This window comes from Bos javanicus, chromosome 2 (genome assembly GCF_032452875.1).
Source record: "Bos javanicus breed banteng chromosome 2, ARS-OSU_banteng_1.0, whole genome shotgun sequence".
Lineage (NCBI taxonomy): Eukaryota > Metazoa > Chordata > Mammalia > Artiodactyla > Bovidae > Bos > Bos javanicus.
In genome coordinates this window covers 70,972,026-70,995,397 of record NC_083869.1, presented here as the reverse complement: position 1 = coordinate 70,995,397, position 23,372 = coordinate 70,972,026, and the positions used below count along the sequence as shown (strand labels likewise).

At 47.9% G+C, this 23,372-nt stretch overlaps 1 non-coding gene across 1 annotated transcript; it reads left to right on the top strand.

Moving 5' to 3' along the window:
* The first annotated feature begins 22,918 nt into the window (after positions 1-22,918).
* TRNAC-ACA (transfer RNA cysteine (anticodon ACA)) lies at positions 22,919-22,990 on the top strand. Its single transcript has one exon. It is a non-coding gene; the product is annotated as a tRNA-Cys (tRNA).
* Positions 22,991-23,372: the final 382 nt, after the last annotated feature.

Below are 23,372 nucleotides of genomic sequence, written 5' to 3'. Positions count from 1 at the left end.
GGTAGGTGGTATTGTTGAAATAATTATTAGGGACTGCTCTGTTTTCTCCTGAGGCTGGCACATCTCAGGAAACATCAAACCAAGATTGCCTAGAATGAAAACCAGCAGGATTTAAGTGACAACAGCTGGCATTTACAAGCATGCCAGTGGTACAGGAGGCACCAAGACCATTTCCCAACATATTTACAATCCATTCAGTGAGTCTGTGAGGTAAGCATAATTGCACCCATTTCACAGATGAGAAGGTGAAATGGCCATTTTCAATGCTTGTGCATCAGAGCCAGAATTCAAGCCAGTATTTTTTTCACTGTTCAGTCCTTGGCTTCCCAGAGAGCCAGAGCCCACGTAGTGAGCATGGCCCCACCTGGTCCCTGTTCGCTGATGTGGATGCAATCATCCTGTGTATATCTGGGGAGGGGGACTCCCTTGTTGACTCCAGGCTAATAAGCCCCTATATAATTGGGCCTGGAGCTCTGACTAAATCTCAGGGCTCTGTTGCATGAATATGCAAACTCCCATTGATGGCCCAGCTCTATCACAGCCTGATTTCAAACTGATGGGAACAACCCAGTGGCTTGAGCCCTCTTCCCATGCATAGTAAGAACACTGACTAATCCCTGTCAAAGCTCCTGCAGCTGGGTGGGGGGAGTGTGGGCTCAGCCCACGTGAGAGGGCACATTGAGGGCACGTTGTCCAGGATGTGGCCTCCTTCAAAGCCTGCTCTAACTCTGTGAGATCCACATGGCCCTCACGAATCTATGGAAGGCTGGTTTCTTCTTTCATTCCCCGGCTCAAGGTGCACGCTAGGGAGACCCAGGCCCTGCTTGAGGGCACAGAGTCTGATGGGAGAAGTGTGCTGATCTCTGGACTCTGAAAACCAGCTTTACCATGTGTTGCATTCCAGATCTGCTAACTGGGTGTCCACCGTGCAACTAGCACTGCAGCAGGGGACCTGATTGCTACCCTCTTTTTTTAAAAACTTAAAAAAAAATTTTTTTTAATTAATTAATTTTAATTGGAAGCTAATTACTTTACAATATTGTGGTGGTTTTTGCTATACATTGACATGAATCAGCCATGGATGAACACGTGTTCCCCATCCTGATCCCCCTCCCACCTCCCTCCCCATCCCATCTCTCTGGGTTGTCCCAGTGCGTCAGCTTTGAGTGCTCTGTTTCATGCATCGAACTTGGACTGGTCATCTATTTCACGTACGGTAATATACATGTTTCAATGCTATTCTCTCAAATCATCCCACCCTTGCCTTCTCCCACAGAGTCCAAAAATCTGTTCTTTGTGTCTCTTTTGCTGTCTCACATATAGGGTCATCTTTCTAAATTCCATATATATGCATTAATAGACTGGTGACAGGAAAAATAATTATCAGTGATAACAGCAATGGCATTTCCTTCCATTGTTGAGTACCTGCTGGGGGGCAGGCATGGCCTCATTTTAAACTTTCTGCAGCCCTGCAAGATGGGCATTATTTTTTCCATCTCACAGCTGAGGGTGCTGAGATTTGAGAAATTAACTGAATTGTGCTACAACCCTGCATATGAGAAGTGGTGGATTTCCAATTCAAGCCCAGACCTGTCTGCCTCCAACCCCCAACACTGCCCCACACAACAGAAGTGCTACAGGGTGTGGGAAGGCTGCCCAGGTGGCTTTTCTGGGCATAGGGATCTCCATCTGGAAGTGAGAGGGCCTGGGAAGGGCTGGAATGATCAGGACGACTTCCTGGAATTGGTGACCTCTTAAATCAGAGTTTGCCCTATAAGGTTTAGTCCTCATCCTTATGGAGCTTGCAATGAGGTTGAGCAGGAAAGACTAACACACCGAACATTTGCTGGTTATTTGTTCATTTTCCCAAGGTATATTGAGTGCTACCCGACTTCCCTGGTGGCTCAGACAGTAAAGAATTTGCCTGCAATGCTGGAGACCTGGGCTCAACCCCTGGGTTGGGAAGGTCGCCTGGAGGAGGAAATGGAAACCCACACCAGTATTCTTGCTAGGAAGATTCCATGGACAGAGAAGAAGACTGGCAGGCTGTAGTCCATGGGGTCGCAAAAAGTTGGACGTGATGGAGTGACTGAGAACACATGAATGCACCCTATGTATATATGGAGCTGGGCCTGGGGTGCAGGTGTCCTGAGATGTGTCCCAGTCCTGCAGGAACTTTCGGTGGATGGGAGGAGCCACATCAGGGCCCAGGGCGAGGCATGTATCACCTGCAGCAGGGAAGAGGCAGCACCAAGAAGGGACTTGCTAAGCCTAGGGTGGGGCCAGGACGAAACATGCAACTTCTATCTCTTGGAAACCTGGGTGGGGACAGCAGGAGGTTATGGTGTCATTCTTGGGGAGGGACCAGCAGAGGTAAAGGTGTGGGGTGGGGCTTGCCTCTGCGAGAGGAGTCTCCTGGAACCTGTCTACCTGTGTGTGTGTGCATGTGTGTGTGTGTGTGCATGTGTGTGTGTGAAGGTTTATAATGACTAGGACATTTGTGTGTGTGATGGACGTGTCTGTCTGTGAGTGCTGGTATATACTGGGCGGGGGGAGGGGGTGTGACTGTATCAGTTTTAATGGTGCCATATCTTAAGTTTAAGCCCTTTTTACTCAACACTGGAAAGATGGAATGATTTTATGCTCTAAGTTCACTCCCTCTGCCCTCAACACATTCAGTACATTGTGGCTGACTCTCCTTGAAACTGTTTGGAGTTTTGTATTTGGGTGAGTTGGAGCATGGGCTATGGTCCTGGGCTGAGGCTGGATGATGGAGGAGTGAGTGGCTGGAGGTTAGGAGGGTCCCTGAATTGCCTAAAGTACCCAAATCCAGATGCCTTGGGAACACATATGCAGATACCTGACATGTAGCAGCAGCAACTTAACATTTTTATTGATTGGATTGGATTTGATACTTTCTAAAGTGCATTGGCAGCTGTTAGCTGTCTCATTTGTACTGACACTTCAGTACCCATGGTCCCCAGCAAGTTGAGATTACAGAGAGCTCCTTCCCATTTGATTTCTGGATGACCTTGATCACTGGGTGTGTTAGTGATTACTTATCCGTTTACTCGTAGAGGAGATCTAGGCTAAAATAAGTGAAGTGATTGGTTTGAGGCCACACAGCTGGTTACCAGTCATGTTGGGAATGGCCTCCTAGTCAGATTTTAAGGGCATTTGTTTGCTCAAAGTGGGGTCTGGATGTGTAAACATGAGGAGGTGGGAGTGAGCAGATAGATTCCCACCCCTATTCTAGGCTATTTGGAGCAGCCACTCTCCTGCATGTATCCCAGCCCTCCAATAGCCCCCTGTATATATCAACTAAAGCATCTGTCTATCTATCATCCATCCATCCATCCATCCATTACGTATCCATCATTCATGAATTCAATGCATATCTGTGCACCAGGCCCCGTGTAGGTGCTAGGAAGATAGTCTTCACACAAAAAATTCTTAGTCTGTTGACAAAGCTTCTGGAAGCTTCCACCCACCACTTTCTCACTTTCTTCAAATAGCTCCATACTGAGAGAAATAGAAGTAAGGAGCTCACCTATCAGTGAGCTCATCCAGCAAGGAGCATAACAGCTTCTGACAAGCCCACTCCTAAGTGACTGGCATCAGAGAACACGGAATTCCCTATGGAAAGGCAAAAATCATGAAGCCAAGCTCAGGATGTGTTCAATAAATATGTGAGGTGGTCGGAGATCTGGAGCCTCTCCTAAGACAAAGCCTGAGATTTTCCTTGCCACTGAGCAGGAAAACGGGTGTCTGGGGCACTGCAGGCTTCTTGCCTAGAGTTTGGTAATACCGTGTACCTGGTGTGGGGTTTGTCTGAGCCCTTGCTTGGACCTTGGCCACAGGCTCCACCATCTATTCCATTGGCGACTCTAACCCTAACCCAATCCTAACCCTAACCCAACCCTAACCCTAACCCTAACCCTAACCTTAACCCTGACCCTGCTGGGGGTGTGCAGATGGTACCTTGCACGCTTGTATCCCCGTATCTGGAGGGTCCTTCCCAGCTCCTATGCTCTCATCAGCATTGTGTTGTGTCTGGCTGCACAGGGTAAAACTTAGGCTTGTGTCTTACTTCTGCTGTTAAGCTAGTGATTGGAGAGGAAGACTTCTTATGGAAATAAAGGGGCAAGCCCATCACCTAGTCTGGTACACACGTGGCTGAGGGACAGGAGGAGGCACTTCCACTACTGAGCTCCGGGAGTTGAAGACCATGAGAGCTTGGCTTTAAGACATGTGTTCTGGAGCTTCCCTGGTGGTGCAGTGGATAAGAATCTGCCTGCCAATGCAAGGGACATGGGTTTGATCCCTGGTCTAGGAAGATCCCACATTTTATGAAGCAATTAAACCTGTGTGCCACAACTATTGAACCCACATGCCCAGGACCCATGCTCTGCAACAAGAGAAGCCACTGCAATGAGAAGCCCCTGCTCACTCCAACTGGAGAAAGCCTGCATGTAGCAACAAAGGCTGTTCGCAACCAAAAAAAAAAAAAGTGTGTTCTGGAGAGCTGGCTAACTAGCCCTCACCACCCACTGCCAGCTGCCCCCTTTCATACTGCTGGATGAATGGGGCTGCCAAGTTAGGGATCCCGTGGCCCCAGCCCTCAAACACCAAGTAATTGTTTCCACCGTGTGAGCTGACAATGATCCATGGGTGTTTGTGGGCAGCTGCTAGGGGCCAGGGGCTCAGCCAGAGTTTTCCTAATTAACTCTCCATTATTCCCATCCCAGGAGGACAAGGCAAAGGAAGTCTGGGCACCATCAAACGGCAGACATCACTCTCAGCTCCTGATCTCTCATAAACCTCTTATGACTCCCGGCACTTACAGGGTGCCCTTTAAGTTCCAAACAAAGCTAGTGGTCTGGGAGGCTGTGAACAGGCCCCACTGCCTCCCAGCCCACCTCTCTCTCACTGTCTCACTCGCTAGCCAAATGTAACTTCTTGCTTCCCTACATGGAGGTTTTAAGCAGGGCTGGGACCAGGATGAGGCACAAAATTTAAGGGAGTGCCAAAACTTCTCAGTAATCAAGATGAATAATCTTGATCTACATTTAACACCTCAAAATCAATGCCATCCATGATAAACAAAGCATCACATTTTTAAATAAAGATGCTATCAGTTCAGTGAGTTGAGCATATCTTTCTCCTTCAGGGTGGGTTCCTGATTCTCGTTTTATCCCAGATAAGCACCAGGTTGTAGGAGAGGAGGAAAAGATGAAGGAGAAAGGAGTGCTGAGAATTTAGGGAAGGAATGAGAAACTGCATTAATTTTAGCCAGAGTAACCCTCTTGTTACTGACCATCCATTGTTTATTGAGCACTTGGTGCCAGTACCATGCAGTCCACTTTACAGTCACGATCTCATTTTTTTCCCGCAGAAGTAGGTGTGATTGCACTCAGTTCATGGACTTGGAATCTGAGGAACAGAAAGGTCGAGTAGCTTGCCAAGAGTGACACAGCCGGAGGGGGGTGAGAGTGGGGAGCTGGTGTTGAAATCCAGGTCTGACTTCAAGGCCTGTCCTTTTCCAAGCTGTCGCATGGCCTCTGTCTTGCCTTTCTCCCTGTCCCAACAATGATGACTATACAATCAGTAAAATTCCCTAGGCTCTGGCTATATGCCAAGCACTTTTCTAAGGATTTTAAACATTGTTATCTCATTAAATCTTCCCAACAACCCCATGAGGGGTCTCTACCCCTAAAGAGGTAGCATTATCCCCATTTTATATATGAGGAAACTGAGGCACAGAAAAGGTAAGTAACTCGCCCAATATCCCAGAGATTGTAAGTGGCAGAACCGCCACAGGCTGGTACCAGGGCCTGAACTTGCCATTTTAAGGACGGTTGGGATGCTCCAGGTGAGCTGAGCCAGACCATATGCCAGAGGTGGGAAAGATGTCGTCAATCCCCCCAGGCCTGGCCCAGGCCAGGACCCCAAGAGTTCCCAGGCGGGTACCCAGGCTGGTGCCTTTCCTGTCCATTCTCAGGCTGGTGCCTCGCACGGCAGCCCCTTCCACGGTTCGCTGCCACCCTCAGCAGAAGCCGTCATCCTTGTGGAAACCTGCCAGGGGGACAATGAAGGCATTCAGGAGCTGTTATTTATTTATTTCTCAATAAAGAAACTTCATGAATAGATGGATATTTATTCACCTAATTCACTTTTGCAAATGCAGTGTCCTTCAAAGGATGATTTGTTTGCTGAGTGGGGCTGAGGCGGGAGGTTAAAAATAGCTCCCGGCAGTACCGTATTTCTCAGTAAATCAGTGTTGATAATTTAATAATAAAATTAGTCTTACATCAGGTACCAGATATCGCTCCTCTGACATGCAAATCGAATTCAGCTTCCTACCCAATGTGGGCCGTTTGTGAGGCTACAAATTCACCAGCGTCCGTTTGGGGGGCACTAAATTTAGAGTCTTTCTTACATGGGTCAATATGAGTGCCTCTGAAAATGTCTGTCTCACTAATGTGGTCATTTGTAATATTCACTAAGTTCAGAATGTAGATGGCTGGCCTTCCTTTCACTTCAGAGCTGCCACCTACATCAGGATAGAAAAGATGGCCAGACACACACTTGTCCAATCTGGGCAGATCACTACAAATTGCATTGAGTTTCAGGGCGGAGGGACTGTGTCCCTTAAAGTACATTTCATCTCTCAGTAAAAGTTCTGTGGCCACCTGCTGTGTACCAGGTCCTATGGCAGGTGCTGGGTTGACAGAGATGAGCTAGGTGCTCTCTCCTAGAAGTGCATGTGGACAGGATGGACACATCGAGGGCATCATGGTATAAGGACAATGTGGTCTAGGGGCGCACAGCCGAAGAAAGGGCTGACATCATCTGTGGAGGAGAGAGCACGTGATTAAGGAAAGCTTACCCTCCCAAGAGACTTCTGCATGGGGTTTGCAGGATGAATAGGAGTTCTCCATGCAGTTGGGTAGGAATTGGCGGCACTTGAGAGGATGTTCCAGGCAAAGGAAATGGTATATATGAATGTGTGGATGCCTGAGCCCAGGTACTGTCTAGAGCAATTAAAATCAGTTCATTGCAGCCAAACATTGGCAAGAGGGAGGTTCAAGAGATTCGTGGGGGCCAGATGGCCTTGTATGACATGAGGGAGAGCTGAGATATTTGCCCACCGGCCTGGGGAACCAGGGGAGGGTTGGAAGCAGGGCGAGGTAGGGTCGGATGTCCATGTTGAAAGACACAGTACAGAGGAAGGGTTAGTGGAGAAGGGGAGGATGGTTCTCTCTCCCCCTAAGGACTGAGCACCGCATTTTCTATAGGACAAATGGGAGACGCCGAATGATGCAGGACACAGGGGTCAAGGAACAAACAGGAACTGGAGAACACTGAGGGCAAGAACTGAACAGGACGAGCTGCCCTAGGAGGAACTGAGGGGGCAGTGAGAACTTCTGCCCTGGGAATCTCAGGTCTCCTTTGCCATCGAGTATTAAATAAAACCCTCTATTAATTCGACAGGGCCTCCCTGGTGGCTCAGGCAGTAAAGAATCTGCCTGCAGTGCAGGAGACCTGGATTCAATTCCTGGGGTTGGGATGATCCCCTGGGAATGGAATGGCAAACCACTCCAGTATTCTTGCCTGGAGAATCCCATGGACAGAGGAGCCTGGCATGCTACAGTCCATGGGGTTGCAGAGTTTGGCACGACTGAGCGATTAACACACACTTGTCTGACATATGAGATTTACAAGCCCTTCTCACATGGACCATGTAATTTGATTCAGACCATAACAGTCTGAGTTTGGCAGGGTCATGATTCTCACTTTACAGAAGAGAAAAGTTGAGGCTCAAAGAGGTGAAATGATCCTTTCACTTACAAAGCAGAAGTGGGACTCCTGATCAAGTCCTCTTAATTCCTAGTCTGGGCTTTTTGGGCAGCATAATTCTCATTTCAATGAGTTGGGCACCTATGATGATTCTCTTTCTAACGTGGTGGGTGGGAGTCAGAGGGCTAGAGTGGCCTGCTTAAGATCATATAGGTGACCCAAGGCCCACATTTAGATTCTGTTCTCCTGAGCCTCATTCATTCTTTCATTCATACTGTTATCATTGTCATCCCACTGCCCCTCTGTGGTCCCCTGTTCTCATTCACTGTTCCTGGGATCACTGGTCTCCCTGGCATGTTGTAGTTTGCGAGCATTCTCCTATTGGTGACCTTTGCCCTTGCTGCTTCTCTGTCTGGACTACATTTCCCTGGGTATTATCACAGCTCCCTTCCTGACTTTGCTAAGATCTCCACTGAAGTGTCACCTCTTTGGAAAGAACTTCCTAAGCTCCCCATCTACCACAGCACAGCCCATGGCTCCACTCCCTCTCCAGCCTGAGTGCCCCTTCACTACCATTTCTTCACTTATTTATGGCTGCCTCTCTCTCTAAAAAATAAGTTCCAGGAGGGCAGCGACTTTGTTTGCTTCTGCTTTTTATTTGCTCTCTTGTTGCCAGGAGGCACTTGATAAATGTTTGTTGAGTGAATGCATGTTGAGTGCTACCAATGCAAGGCACTGTCCTTGGATCCAAGGTGAGCCCTGCCCACAGCAACTAGTGCACAGTGTGCCGGGAGATAGGTTCGCAGCCCTCACCCCAGCAGCGTGACAAAGGCTGTGTCAACATATGCGAGAGCTTTTCTCATAGATCATGAACTGTCTGGGCTCTTCTCGCTGAACAATAGTTGGAGTTGTTGTTCAGTCATTAAGTCATATCTGACTCTTTGTGACCCCCATGGATGGCAGCACACCATGCTTCCCTGTCCTTCACGATCTCCTGGAGTTTGCTCAAACTCATGTCCATTGAGTCAGTGATGCCATCCAGCTATCTTGTATTCTGTTGCCCCCTTCTCCTCCTGCCTTCAATATTTCCCAGCATCATGGTCTTTTCCAGTGAATCAGCTCTTCGCATCAGATGACCAAAGTACTGGAGTTTCAGTTTCAGCCTCAGTCCTTCCAATGAATATTCAGGGTTGATTTCCTTTAAGATTGACTGGTTTGATCTCCTTGCTGTCCAAGGGACTCTCAAGGGTCTTCTACAGAAACACAATTTGGAAGCACCAATTCTTCCATGCTCAGCCTTCTTTAGGGTCCACCTCACATCTGTACGTGACTATGGAAGGGTAGTGTGTGGAGAAACTGTGCTGAGGCAGGCTGACTTGTGTACGCTGAGGACTATTTTAGGATGAATGCAAGGTATAGACAAATGTAGAGAAGACATCAGATTGCACCTAAAATGGCCCAGAAGATGAATGTCCATTTTCAACACTTTGGTATTTAGTCGTGTCCACATCTCGGTGTCATGTGTATATGCTTAGTCATGTCAGACTCTTCATGACCCTGTGGACTGTAGCCCACCAGGCTTCTCTGTTCATGGGATTTTCCATGCAAGAATACTGGAGTGGGTTGCCATTTCCACTTCCAGGGGATATTCCCCACCCAGGGCTCGAACGCAAGTCTCTTGCACCTACTGCATTGCAGGTGGATTCTTTACCACTGAGTCATCGGGAAAGACCAGGATCTCAGTTTACTTAGCAACACAGTGGGTGGAAACTTCCTGCTTTTACTTAGCTCACCAAGCTTGCCATTTCTGTCCCTCCTTCCAAGGGAATTCAGCTGGAATTCCATTTCCTTTCTTTTGTCTGAATCTTTATCACCTGCTGGACATTCAGCTAGGTGCTGGAATGGAAGATGGTGGAAACCTCTCCCTCCCCTTACCCCCAGAGTGACTGAAGCCTGCGGCCCCGAGGTCCCCTCCAGCCCTAGAGAGTCTCAGGGAGAGAACAAAGGAGTCAGCCCAGGAACAGATCTGCAGCCTTGTGAGTTGGCTCCGGCAAACATAGTTAGATGAAGGGTACATTTTATTCTGTAATAAGAGGGCTTTTAAGAAAAATACAGAAATGCTTAGGGGAAAGTTAAGGGGAAAAAAGAAGGTGATAGTATTGTTCACACTCCTTCAATGCCTAAGAAGAGCCAGTTTCAATGATGATTTCTTCCAGGTATTAGGATTGGGGTGGTTGGGATGCCAGCCCCTCCACTGTGCACACACACCCCTCCCTAGTTCTAGAAACCTCTGTTCCCAGATCCCTGCCCAATGGCCACATCAATTTCAACAAATTTGAAATGAACTCCTGAATGTCCCCACCCAGAGCAGAGAGCCTGGTGGTAGATACTAGATACCAGAAAGGCCATATTAGTGGGTTAAGCTATTTGCATATAAGCTTCAATACTTTGGCCACCTGATGTGAAGAGCTGACTCATTGGAAAAGACCCTGATGCTGGGAAAGATTGAAGGCAAAGGGTGAAGGGGGGCAACAGAGGATGAGATGGTTGAATGGTATCATCGACACAGTGAACATGAGTCTGAGCAAACTCCAGGAGATAGTGAAGGACAGGGAAGCGTCATGTGCTGTAGTCCATGGGGTTGCAAAGAGTTGGACACGACTGAGTGAACAACATCTAAATATGTCCTTATTAGTTAATGAATAGCCACTGGCCTAAGCCACCCCAGCTACCCTGACCTCTCCTCTAGGACCTCTGGACTTCCCCATGCTGCAGCAACTGAAGGGTTAACCACTGGCACAGCTGGAGTCTGTGAGGACTCTGCTCTAGCCCCAAGTTTCTTCTGATTGATCCGTGTCAATGCCACAGATTTCAAAGTATATCAGGTCAACATTTCAAAGTATGTTGAATATACTCTCTACACCCAGCCCATCACTAATACTTGCTCTTACTGTCTATGTGAACACCTTGACAGTCAACCCAGGTGCTCAGAGAAACATCTAGAGGTGGCCATGGGTATCTCCCAGCTCCACACACAAGGCAGACTCGGCTCTGCATCAGTGCCAAAATTCCACGGGGGCAGGTACTGTATTTGCCTGTCCACCACTGAGTCCCCAGCCTGGAGCCTGGCACTCAGGTACTTGATAAATGGCACACTATGATAGAAGGAATAATACTCAGGTACTTGATAAATGGCACACTATGATAGAAGGAATAATACTCAGGTACTTGATAAATGGCACTATGATAGAAGGAATAATGCATCAAAGATGTCTATGTCCTAGTCTCTGGAGATGCACAGCCTGTGAATTTTTTAAAAAACTTTTTTTGTGTTGGGTGGCTTCCCTGGTAGCTCAGATGGTAAAGAACCTACCTGCCTGCAATGTAGGAGATGTGGGTTTGATCCTTTTGTCAGGAAGATTCCCCTGGAGAAGAAATAACAACCTGTTCCAGTATTCTTGCCTGGAGAATTCCACAGGCAGAGGAGCCTGGTGGGCTACAGTCCATGATGTTGAAAAGAGTTGGACACGACTGAGTGACTAACATTTTACACTTTTTTTTTTTTTTATACCTGATTAACAGTGTTCTGACAGTTTCAGGTGAACAGAGAAGGGACTCAGTCATACATAAACATGTATCCATTCTCTCCCAAACATTGAGGAGAGTTTCCTGTGTTATATAGTAGGCAATTTTTGGTTATCCATTTTAAATATAGCAGTGTATACATGTCCATACCAAACTCCCTAACTATCCCTTCCCCCCATTCTTCCCCCTGGCAACCATAAGTTCATTCTCTTCAGTCTGTGAGTGTGTTTTTGTTTTTTAAGTAAGAGAACCTGTGAGTGTTACTTTATACTGAAAAGGGGACTAGGCCAATGAAATTAAGTTAAGGACTTTGAGAGGGAGGATTATCTTGGATTATCTGGGTTGGCCCCCCTGTAACCATAATTGTCCTTAAAAGAGAGGCAGAGGAGATGCGTCACAGAAGAGGAGGAGTCCATTTGATCATGGAAACAGAGAAGAGAGTGATGCAGCCATAAGCCGAGGAATGCAGGCAGCTGCTGGAAACTGGGGAGGCAAAGAACAGATATTCCACTGGAACTTTTAGAAGAGTCAGCCATGTGGAAACCTTGATTTCAGTCCCACTCCTGTCAGAACTAAGTTTAGATATCTGGCCTCCAGAACTATAACAAAATGAGTTTCTGTTGTTTTAAGCCATTGACTTTGTGGTAAGTTGTTACAGCAGCAATAGAAAGCTAGTCCACACACCAAACTCATCTTCAGCCTCCTGGTAAGTCCTGGTAGGTCATGACATGTGGCCTAGAATACTGCTCAGGGCTCCCCTGGTGGCTCAGTGGTAAAGAATCCACCTGCCAAGGCAGGAGACACAGGTTTGACCCCTGATCGTGGAAGATCCCAAAGCCGCGGAGCAACTAAGCCTCTGTGCCTCAACTATTGAGCCCGTGCTCTAGAGCCCATGATCTGCAACAGAAGTCACCACAGTGAGAAGCCTGTGCACTTTAACGAGAGAATAGCCCCCACTTGCCTCAACTAGAGAAAAGCCCACGCAGCGAAAAAACCCAGCACAGACCAAAATAAATACACAAAATTTTAAAAAAAAGAAAAGAAAACTTCTCAGGACTGTGGCCTCTCGGAAATGGAAAATGAACCATGTTAGTCCCACTCGCTCACTGCCCATCAATCAAGAGTTCCCTATTACCCTGGTAGCCCAAAGTCTCTTGCCAGCATACAAGTTCTTATGATGGCCCCTACTGACGCCTTTAGTCATTCTCTTCACACACCCTATGTTCCAGTCAAACCAAAGCACTGACGTTTTCATTCCCTTTAGTCTCATGTCACACGTTCTCATGCCTCAGCACCTTTGTGCCAAACCAGTCACCAGACCTTCCCTTGGTCACCGTGTACTTGTCATTCAAGGCAGCCCAGGAGTCTCCTCTTTCAGAAAGCCTCCTCCGCCAGCCTTGGGGTTGGTTCCCTTCCTGCTCCCACCGCCCCTGGTGTTGGCCTGGCCTCAGTGCTGCTTGCACTGCCCCTACGGTCTGCTTCTCCCACCCCCAGGGAAGGGGGCCCCTGATGGGGGTGCAGAGGAAGGCTGTGGCTGCCCCCCCACTAAGTCTGGCCACCTTTGCTGGGCTTAGCCCAGCCGGCCATGGCTGGGACTCATGACTCATAACTGTGCTCTGTGAAGCAGAGCTTGGTGGCTTCGTCCAGGGCAGCAGAGCAGGTGTAGCCACCTGAGGCCCATCTGATCTGGCTGGGGGGCCCACCAGGGTGAAAGGGGAGGCCTGGACCCCCAACTCTGCTTTCCATCTTTTTCAGGTGTTTACACTTTAGTTACAAATTAGATAGAAGACATTTTCATCTTGCCTTTTCTTCCATAATCCTATGGGGATTTTTTTTTGGTAAGAAACAGATGTCCTGTAGATAATATATAAGTAAACAAAGGATGAGGATGCTTTTATTTTTCTTTACTAGAAATGACTTTGTTGATTTTCTTTTTTTCTGCTCATAAAAATCCTACCTGTTCACTAGAGAAAATCTGGATACTATGGGACTGATACTGCTTTGGAGAAGGTCGGAGAAGGCAATGGCACCCCACTCCAGTACTCTTGCCTGGAAAATTCCATGGATGGAAGAGCCTGGTAGGCTGCAGTCCATGGGGTTGCTAAGAGTCAGACATGACTGAGTGACTTCACTTTCACTTTCATGCATTGGAGAGGGAAATAGCAACCCACTCCAGTGTTCTTGCCTGGAGAATCCCAGGGACGAGGGAGCCTGGTGGGCTGCCGTCTATGGGGTTGCACAGAGTTGGATATGACTGAAGTGATTTAGCAGCAGCAGCAGGCAGCCCAGCAGTGCTTACTTCCTTCACCCTTCTGGAGCTCCCACTCCTCATCTCCGTGCCCCCAGTGCCCAGCCATTGTAGCACTGAGCCTTCCCCTCCAGGATCCTCAGTACTGGATCTGCTCAAAGACCCTGCACAGCTCCATCCCCACAGCCACTGCTGCCTACCAGGCCCCATCATCTCTCACTCAGACATCTGCGGTGGCTCCTACTTTCCTTCCCCTCTGGTCTCTCCCTCTCCCCTCCTGCGGCCTCCCACCACCACCTCATATAGACACAGTGCACCATAGGCCCATCTCACACTAGCTCCCACCCCCACTGGCCTAGCTATCTGACCACCACCTTCTCTAACCTGCTGGCTTCCCTGGTGGCTGCCATTGGCCCACTTGGGCTCTGCTGCACCTAAACTCTACTTCCATGGATGCCTTTTGGATTTAAGAAACAATATTCACCCTGGAAGCTCAGACGGTAAAGCGTCTGTCTGCAGTGCAGGAGACCCGAGTTCGATCCCTGGGTTGGGAAGATCCCCTGGAGAAGGAAATGGCAGCCCACTCCAGTATTCTTGCCTGGAAAATCCCATGGATGGTGGAGCCTGGTAGGCTACTGTCCATGGGGTTGCAGAGAGTCGGACATGACTGAGTGACTTCACTTCACTTCACTTCGTTCACCCCAGCAAGGAGATCAAGCCAGTCAATCTTAAAAGAAATCAAACATGAATATTCTTTGGAAGGACTGATGCTGAACCTGAAACTCCAATACTTTGGCCACCTGGTGTGAAGAATCGACTCACTGGAAAAGACCCCTGAAAGATTGAAGGTGAAAGGAGAAGGGAGTGACAGAGGATGAGATGGTTGGATAGCATCATCACTCAATGGAAATGGATATGAACTTAAGCAAACTCTGGGAGAGAGTGAAGGACAGGGAAGCCTGGCATGCTACAGACCATGGGGTCACAAAGAGTCAGACATGATTTAGCCACTGAATAACAACGTTCACCCCACTTCTAGAAGGGGGGAAGCCATTCTGTAATTGGGAAGCAGAAGAGGAATGGGGTCAAAGCCTTAGGGAAGGGCAGGGCAGGGGGCTGAGAAGTTGAGGAGGAAGGAGGGCCTGCAGTGAAGAGTAAAGTCCCTCCCCTATCTCCTGGTGATTTTTGAGGACCACACACACACAATGACAGAGAAGAAGCAGGGAGGAGCTGAGCCTGGCGGGCCAGAAGTTGACCTGTGAGGAGAGTGCAGGCTCTGCCAGGCTGCCAGAGGCCCAGGGAAGAGGTGATGCCCTCACAGACTGTCCCAGGGGCTCTGAAGAGCTGGAGGTCTCCTGGAAGCATCTGCCTGAAGCCTTCCGAAGGCTTCTTCTCCCCCAGCCAGCCTGTCCCAGCCTGGTGGGCCGCTCAGTCATGCCTGCCGTCTGCCAGAGCCTGCAGAGGGCCTGTGGGCCACCTACAGGAGGCTGAGAAAAGATCTCACGTGATCTGAGCACTTGGTGTGTACCCATCCTGGTGCTGAGGGTTTTACATGGATTACGTCATCTAATACCCATAATGGCCTTATGAAGGGAGTAGCTACTATCTCATTGTCCAGGGCACAAAGAAATAAGGGCAGAGCAGGGGTTCAAATGCACGTCTTTCTTTCTCTTCCCCCACAGAAAGGCCTAAGTCCCAGGGACTGTTGGAGATGATGGCCGACCAAGGAGGTAGGCTCTGGGTGCTCCTGTCGTGAATCCCACCTGGGTTGTAGCTGTCACCCTGGAGTCACCAGCAAAGGCTGCCTGAGCAGGGAGAAGCGCTGACTGTGAGGAGCCTACACCTGGATGTGTGGAAGATGGTGGCAGTTTCAGCCAGGACCACTGAGAAACTAGTTTGGGTGGGTGGGAGGGTCAAGGATCATGGGGGTGGGGAGTGGGTGTCCCCAGGGGATAAAGACAGGGTCCCAGGTCACTGTTGTCTCTCTCTCTGCGGGGGTAGGGGAAGGGGTTCTGGCCTAGGCCGTGGGTGAGTGATCTCTAGTTAGGACAACAGCTGGGAGTGGGGTTGGGGAGCAGCCCTGCTCTGTAACCTCTATAAAGTGAAGGTTGAGCTGGGTCAGTGGAAGGTCTCACCCAGCTCTGGCAGCCAAGGTCCTGGGACGCTGAACCAGTGTGGTCACAGAACAGAGTTCCTAGATGGCAGGGCCACGCCTGTCCTGCTCATCACTGCCTTCTTGAGGCCTGGCGCCTCACAGTCGGGGCTGACAGAGAGGATTACAAGGGACACCCCAAAGGCTGGAGGCTCCAGCTCTGGGCAGGAGGAGGGAGAGGTGAGAAAAGCTGTGGGTCACATGTGAGACCTCCGTGTTCCTGCCCAGAGGACCAAAGCCCGAGTCAACTCTTGGGTGAAAGAAAGGGAGGAGGCTCTGTTTCCCCCCCAAGTCTTAATCCTGTAAACTCAGGCAGGGAGGTTTCAATTATTCATTTTTGAGTGGTTTCACATTTCAATCAAAGTCATCAAGTAAACATCCAGAAGTTAGTGCCCTTGTTAGGAATTAGCAGCACAGTGGAACCTCCTCAAAATGCTAAACTGAAGTTGCCCAGGGAGGGAGGGTGGTGAGGGTGACTGGCGCCTGGTCTATCAGCCCCACCCATGGGCTGAATTAATGCTCTGGGCCCTCGCAATAGGACAGGAGCTGGGGGCCTCTGGGAGTAGGGCAGGTGAGCCCCGAAGCATTTTACTTCTTCAGCAGTAGAGTCACTCCAGGCTCAGGTGGGCAGGGGTGTCAGCTCAGACCACATCCAGGGACCAAAAATGATGGCAACCACGGCAGGCCTGTGCATACAGCAGGTGCTCAAGTAGCACTTGTTATATTGGAACGTGAGTAGAGAGGGGTATGCCAGGACTTGGGACCTGGGGTGAGGGCTGTGGTCTAGGTTCTGACTCAGGCAAGAGTGCTCTGGGGTGACTCTGGTTTGCTCATGCTGGTCTTCCCAGGGTCTAAGCTGGGATGGGGGCAGTGGGGAGGGGGAAGAAGGGAGCTAGAGATGCCAGTCTGGGCCACAGTGGGTGCTCTATAGACATGAAGTAACCTCTTCAGGGCAAGTCATAGCCAGAGAACCAACAGCCCTATCTGGCTCCATAAAGGATAACTCAGGTCACTGGCTACCTCTGGAAAAAGATGTTGTCCTCCTGGAGACTGAGGAGTCCTCATGGTTCTATCATCAGTGCTATAGACTGAACTGTGACCCGTCAAAATTCATAACTTGAAGCCCTAATCCCAAAAGGACTGTATTTGGAGCAGGACCTATACAGAGGTGTGTGTGTAGATGAGTTATGCCTGATTCTTTTGTGACTCTAGGGACTGTAGCCTGCCAGTCTCCTTTGTCCATGGAATTCTCTAGGCAAGAACACTGAAGTGGGTTGCCATGCCCTCCTCCAAGGGATTTTCCCATCCAGGGGTTGAACCTGAGTCTTTTATATCTCCTGCATTGGCAGGCAGGTTCTTTACCTGGGAAGCCCCTATATAGAGATAATTGAGATTACATGAAGTCATAAGTGCATTTTCTTTGCAAAACTCTATTAGTCTTTGCCATGCTTCATTCCGTATTCCAAGGCCAAATTTGCCTGTTACTCCAGGTGTTTCTTGACTTCCTACTTTTGCATTCCAGTCCCCTATAATGAAAAGGACATCTTTTTTGGGTGTTAGTTCTAAAAGGTCTTGTAGGTCTTCATAGAACCATTCAACTTCAGCTTCTTCAGCATTACTGGTTGGGGCATAGACTTGGATTACTGTGATATTGAATGGTTTGCCTTGGAAACGAACAGAGATCATTCTGTCATTTTTGAGATTGCATCCAAGTACTGTATTTCAGACTCTTTTGTTGACCATGATGGCTACTCCATTTCTTCTGAGGGATTCCTGCCCGCAGTAGTTGATATAATGGTCATCTGAGTTAAATTCACCCATTCCAGTCCATTTCAGTTTGCTGATTACTAGAATGTCAACATTCAGTCTTGCCATCTCTTGTTTGACCACTTCCAATTTGCCTTGATTCATGGACCTGACATTCCAGGTTCCTATGCAATATTGCTCTTTACAGCATCGGACCTTGCTTCTATCACCAGTCACATCCATAGCTGGGTATTCTTTTTGCTTTGGCTCCATCCCTTCATTCTTTCTGGAGTTATTTCTCCACTGATCTCCAGTAGCATATTGGGCACCTACTGACCTGGGGAGTTCCTCTTTCAGTATCCTATCATTTTGCCTTTTCATACTGTTCATGGGGTTCTCAAGGCAAGAATACTGAAGTGGTTTGTCATTCCCTTCTCCAGTGGACCACATTCTGTCAGAACCCTCTTCAAACAAAACAAGAGAAGACTCTACACATGCACATCACCAGATGGTCAACATCAAATTCAGATTGATTATATTCTTTGCAGCCAAAGATGGAGAAGCTCTATACAGTCAACAAAAAAAAGACCAGGAGCTGACTGTGGCTCAGATCATGAACTCCTTATTACCAAATTCAGACTGAAATTGAGGAAAGTAGAGAAAACCACTAGACCATTCAGGTATGACCTAAATCAAATCCCTTATGATTATACAGTGGAAGTGAGAAATACATTTAAGGGCCTAGATCTGATAGATAGAGTGCCTGATGAACTATGGACTGAGGTTCGTGACATTGTACAGGAGACAGGGATCAAGACCATCCCCATGGAAAAGAAATGCAAAAAAGCAAAATGGCTATCTGGGGAGGCCTTATAAATAGCTGTGAAAAGAAGAGAAGCAAAAAGCAAAGGAGAAAAGGAAAGATATAAGCATCTGAATGCAGAGTTCCAAAGAATAGCAAGAAGAGATAAGAAAGCCTTCCTCAGTGACCAATGCAAAGAAATAGAGGAAAACAACAGAATGGGAAAGACTAGAGATCTCCAAGAAAATTAGAGATACCAAGGGAACATTTCATGCAAAGATGGGCTTGATAAAGGACAGAAATGGTATGGACCTAACAGAAGCACAGATTAAGAAGAGATGGCAAGAATACACAGAAGAACTGTACAAAAAAGATCTTCATGACCCAGATAATCATGATGGTGTGATCACTCATCTAGAGCCAGATATCCTGGGATGTGAAGTCAAGTGGGCCTTAGAAAGCATCACTATAAACAAAGCTAGTGGAGGTGATGGAATTCCAGTTGAGCTATTTCAAATCCTGAAAGATGATGCTGTGAAAGTGATGCACTCAATATGCCAGCAAATTTGGAAAACTCAGCAGTGGCCACAGGACTGGAAAAGGTCAGTTTTCATTCCAATCCCAAAGAAAGGTAATGCCAAAGAATGCTCAAACTACCACACAATTGCACTCATCTCACATGCTAGTAAAGTAATGCTCCAAATTCTCCAAGCCAGGCTTCAGCAGTACATGAACTGTGAACTTCCTGATGTTCAAGCTGGTTTTAGAAAAGGCAGAGGAAACAGAGATCAAATTGCCAACATCCACTGGATCATGGAAAAAGCAAGAGAGTTCCAGAAAAACATCTATTTTTGCTTTATTGACTATGCCAAAGCCTTTGACTGTGTGGATCACAAAAAACAGTGCAAAATTCTGAGAGATGGAAATACCAGACCACCTGACCTGCCTCTTGAGAAATCTGTATGCAGGTCAGGAAGCAACAGTTAGAACTGGACATGGAACAACAGACTGGTTCCAAATAGGAAAACGAGTACGTCAAGGCTGTATATTGTCACCCTGCTTATTTAACTTATATGCAGAGTACATCATGAGAAACGCTGGGCTGGATGAAACACAAGCTAGAATCAAGATTGCAGGGAGAAATATCAATAACCTCAGATATGCAGATGACACCACCCTTATGGCAGAAAGGGAAGAGGAACTCAAAAGCCTCTTGATGAAAATGAAAGTGGAGAATGAAAAAGTTGGCTTAAAGCTCAACATTCAGAAAATGAAGATCATGACATCCGGTCCCATCACTTCATGGCAAATAGATGGGGAAACAGTGGAAACAGTGTCAGACTTTATTTTTCTGGGCTCCAAAATCACTGCAGATGGTGAGTGCAGCCATGAAATTAAAAGACACTTACTCCTTGGAAGGAAAGTTATGACCAACCTAGATAGCATATTCAAAGGCAGAGACATTACTTTGTCAACAAAGGTCCATCTAGTCAAGGCTATGGTTTTTCCAGTAGTCATGTATGGATGTGAGAGTTGGACCGTGAAGATGGCTGAGCGCCCAAGAATTGATGCTTTTGAACTGTGGTGTTGGAGAAGACTCTTGAGAGTCCCTTGGACTTCAAGGAGATCCAACCAGTCCATCTTGAAGGAGATCAGCCCTGGGATTTCTTTGGAAGGAATGATGCTAAAGCTGAAACTCCAGTACTTTGGCCACCTCATGCGAAGAGTTGACTCATTGGAAAAGACTCTGATGCTGGGTGGGATTGGCGCAGGGGGCGAAGGGGACGACAGAGGATGAGATGGCTGGATGACATCACCGACTTGATGGACGTGAGTTTGAGTGAACTCTGGGAGTTGGTGATGGACAGGGAGGCCTGGCGTGCTGTGATTCATGGGGTCGCAAAGAGCCGGACACGACTGAGTGACTGAACCGAACTGAACTGAAATCATAAGGGTGGGGCCTTGATCCTGTAAGATTAGTATCCTTACAAGAAGAGAGACAAGGAAACTCACTGTCTTTCTCCCTGCCTTGTGAGCACATGGTGGCCATCCACAAGCCAGGAGGAGAATTGTCACCAGAAACTCAGTTTGCTGACCCCTTCTTCTTGGACTTCTAGTCTTCTTAACAGTGAGAAATGAATTTCTGTTGCTTAAGTTACCTGGTCTATGGTATTTTGTTCCGGCAGGCTGAGATGACTAATACAATCACTGGCATTTTGTACAGTACTCTAGCTTCCAACAGCCCTGGGAAGGGGCTGAGCAGTAAAGTGAAAGAGTCAAGGGTGCAGTCGGGCAGTGGTGGTCAGGGCCAGACCAGAACTTGTAGCTTCTAAGACCAGTGACTTTAATGACTGGGCTGAAGATGCTGATGATAGTGACGATGGCAGCAGAATTCATGTGGAACACAATAGAATAAAGAAATAGAGCTAGTTGTCGACTAAGGAGGCCACCAAGGGTCAAAACCAAAACAGGCTCAAAAGGGTTCAGGAGTGTTTGAGGATGGCAGTGTCTCAGAGGTTCCAGGGAACTAGTCCAACCTTTCCAACCAGGACTGACCTGGGGACCCACTCTGCTTCTTTATGCTCTTTAGGGCCTGGGCGTTTAGAATCAGTGTTTGTGATTGGATCCTGGAGGAAGAGGATCCAAACTCAAAGTGCCTCAACTAAGCCCAGCACAGCCAAATAAATAAATATTTAAAAACAAACAGGGCTTCCCTGGTGGCTCAGTGGTAAAGAGTCCGCCTGCCAATGCAGGAGTCACGGGTTCAATCCCTGATCCAGGAAGATCCCACAGGCTAGAGAACAACTAAGCCCATGTGCAACAACTGCTGAGCCTGTGCCCTAGAGCCCGGGAGCCGCAATGACTGAATCCCACGTGCCCTAAAGCCAGTGCTCCTCAACAAGAGAAGCCACTGCAATGAGAATCCATGTACCCCAAGTAGAGAGTAGGCCCCCACTCGCTGCAACTAGAGAAAAGCTGACGCAGCAATGAAGACCCAGCATAGCCAAAAATAAAATAAATATTTAAAAACCTCCAAAAAATGAACCAAACAAAAAACACAAGTGGGGACCCCAGGACACTACTTATTCTAGACTCTGCTTCAGTTGATGATCTGAGCTGTCCTGCTGATACTTTGTTCTCCCAGTACTCAAAACACCCACACCACATGGGCCATCTCCGCCCAGGCTGGCTGGTCTTCTTGTGGACAGAGCATCCGCATGGCCCCTTCCATTATTGTACAGATACCAGCTGTGACTACCTGATGAAATGCCAGACATGGGCATCTCACTCTAGCTATGGGAGGGAGGTGGGAGGAAGCCAAGGTGAACAGAAATATGTCCACAAGGTCCTGGGGCTCCTGCCAACATATAAATAGTGCAATGCTAGGATAAATTTTTTTTTGAAAGTTCAGTTCAGTTCAGTCGCTCAGTTGTGTCTGACTCTTTGCGACCCCATGAATCACAGCACGCCAGGCCTCCCTGTCCATCACCAACTCCTGGAGTTCACTCACACTCACATCCATCGAGTCAGTGATGCCATCCAGCCATCTCATCCTCTGTCGTCCCCTTCTCCTCCTGCCCCCATCCCTCCCAGCATCAGGGTCTTTTCCAATGAGTCAACTCTTCGCATGAGGTGGCCAAAGTACTGGAGTTTCAGCTTTAGCATCATTCCTTCCAAAGACATCCCAGGGCTGATCTCCTTCACAATGGACTGGTTGGATCTCCTTGCAGTCCAAGGGACTCTCAAGAGTCTTCTCCAACACCACAGTTCAAAAGCATCAATTCTTCGGTGCTCAGCCTTCTTCACAGTCCAACTCTCACATCCGTACATGACCACAGGAAAAACCATAGCCTTGACTAGACGGAACTTTGTTGGCAAAGTAATGTCTCTGCTTTTCAAGATGCTATTTAGGTTGGTCATAACTTTCCTACCAAGGAGTAAGTGTCTTTTAATTTCATGGCTGCACTCACCATCTGCAGTGATTTTGGAGCCCCCAAAAATAAAGTCTGACACTGTTTCCACTGTTTCCCTATCTATTTCCCATGAAGTGATGGGACCGGATGCCATGATCTTCATTTTCTGAATGTTGAGCTTTAAGCCAACTTTTTCACTCTCCTGTTTCACTTTCTTCAAGAGGCTTTTGAGTTCCTCTTCACTTTCTGCCATAAGGGTGGTGTCATCTGCATATCTGAGGTTATTGATATTTCTCCCGGCAATCTTGATTCCAGCTTGTGTTTCTTCCAGCCCAGCGTTTCTCATGATGTACTCTGCATATAAGTTAAATAAGCAGGGTGACAATATACAGCCTTGACGTACTCGTTTTCCTATTTGGAACCAGTCTGTCGTTCCATGTCCAGTTCTAACTGTTGCTTCCTGACCTGCATACAGATTTCTCAAGAGGCAGGTCAGGTGGTCTGGTATTCCCATCTCTTTCAGAATTTTCTACAGTTTATTGTGATCCACACAGTCAAAGGCTTTGGCATAGTCAGTAAAGCAGAAATAGATGTTTTTCTGGAACTCTCTTGCTTTTTCCATGATCCAGTGGATGTTGGCAATTTGATCTCTGGTTCCTCTGCCTAGGTCTTCCCTGGTGGCTCAGACGGTAAAGCGTCTGCCTACAATGCAGGAGACCCGGGTTCAATCCCTGGGTTGGGAAGAGCTTCTGGAGAAGGAAATGGCAACCTACTCCAGTATTCTTGCCTGGAAAATCCCATGGACGGAGGAGCTTGGTTGGCTACTGTCCATGGGGTTGCAAAGAGTCGGACACGACTGAGCAACTTCACTATCACTATCCTCTGCCTTTTCTAAAACCAGCTTGAACATCAGGAAGTTCACGGTTCACATATTGCTGAAGCCTGGCTTGGAGAATTTTGAGCATTACTTCACTAGCATGTGAGATGAGTGCAACTGTGCAGTAGTTTGAGCATTCTTTGGCATTGCCTTTCTTTGGGATTGGAATGAAAACTGACCTTTTCCAGTCCTGTGGCCACTGCTGAGTTTTCCAAATTTGCTGGTGTATTGAGTGCATCACTTTCACA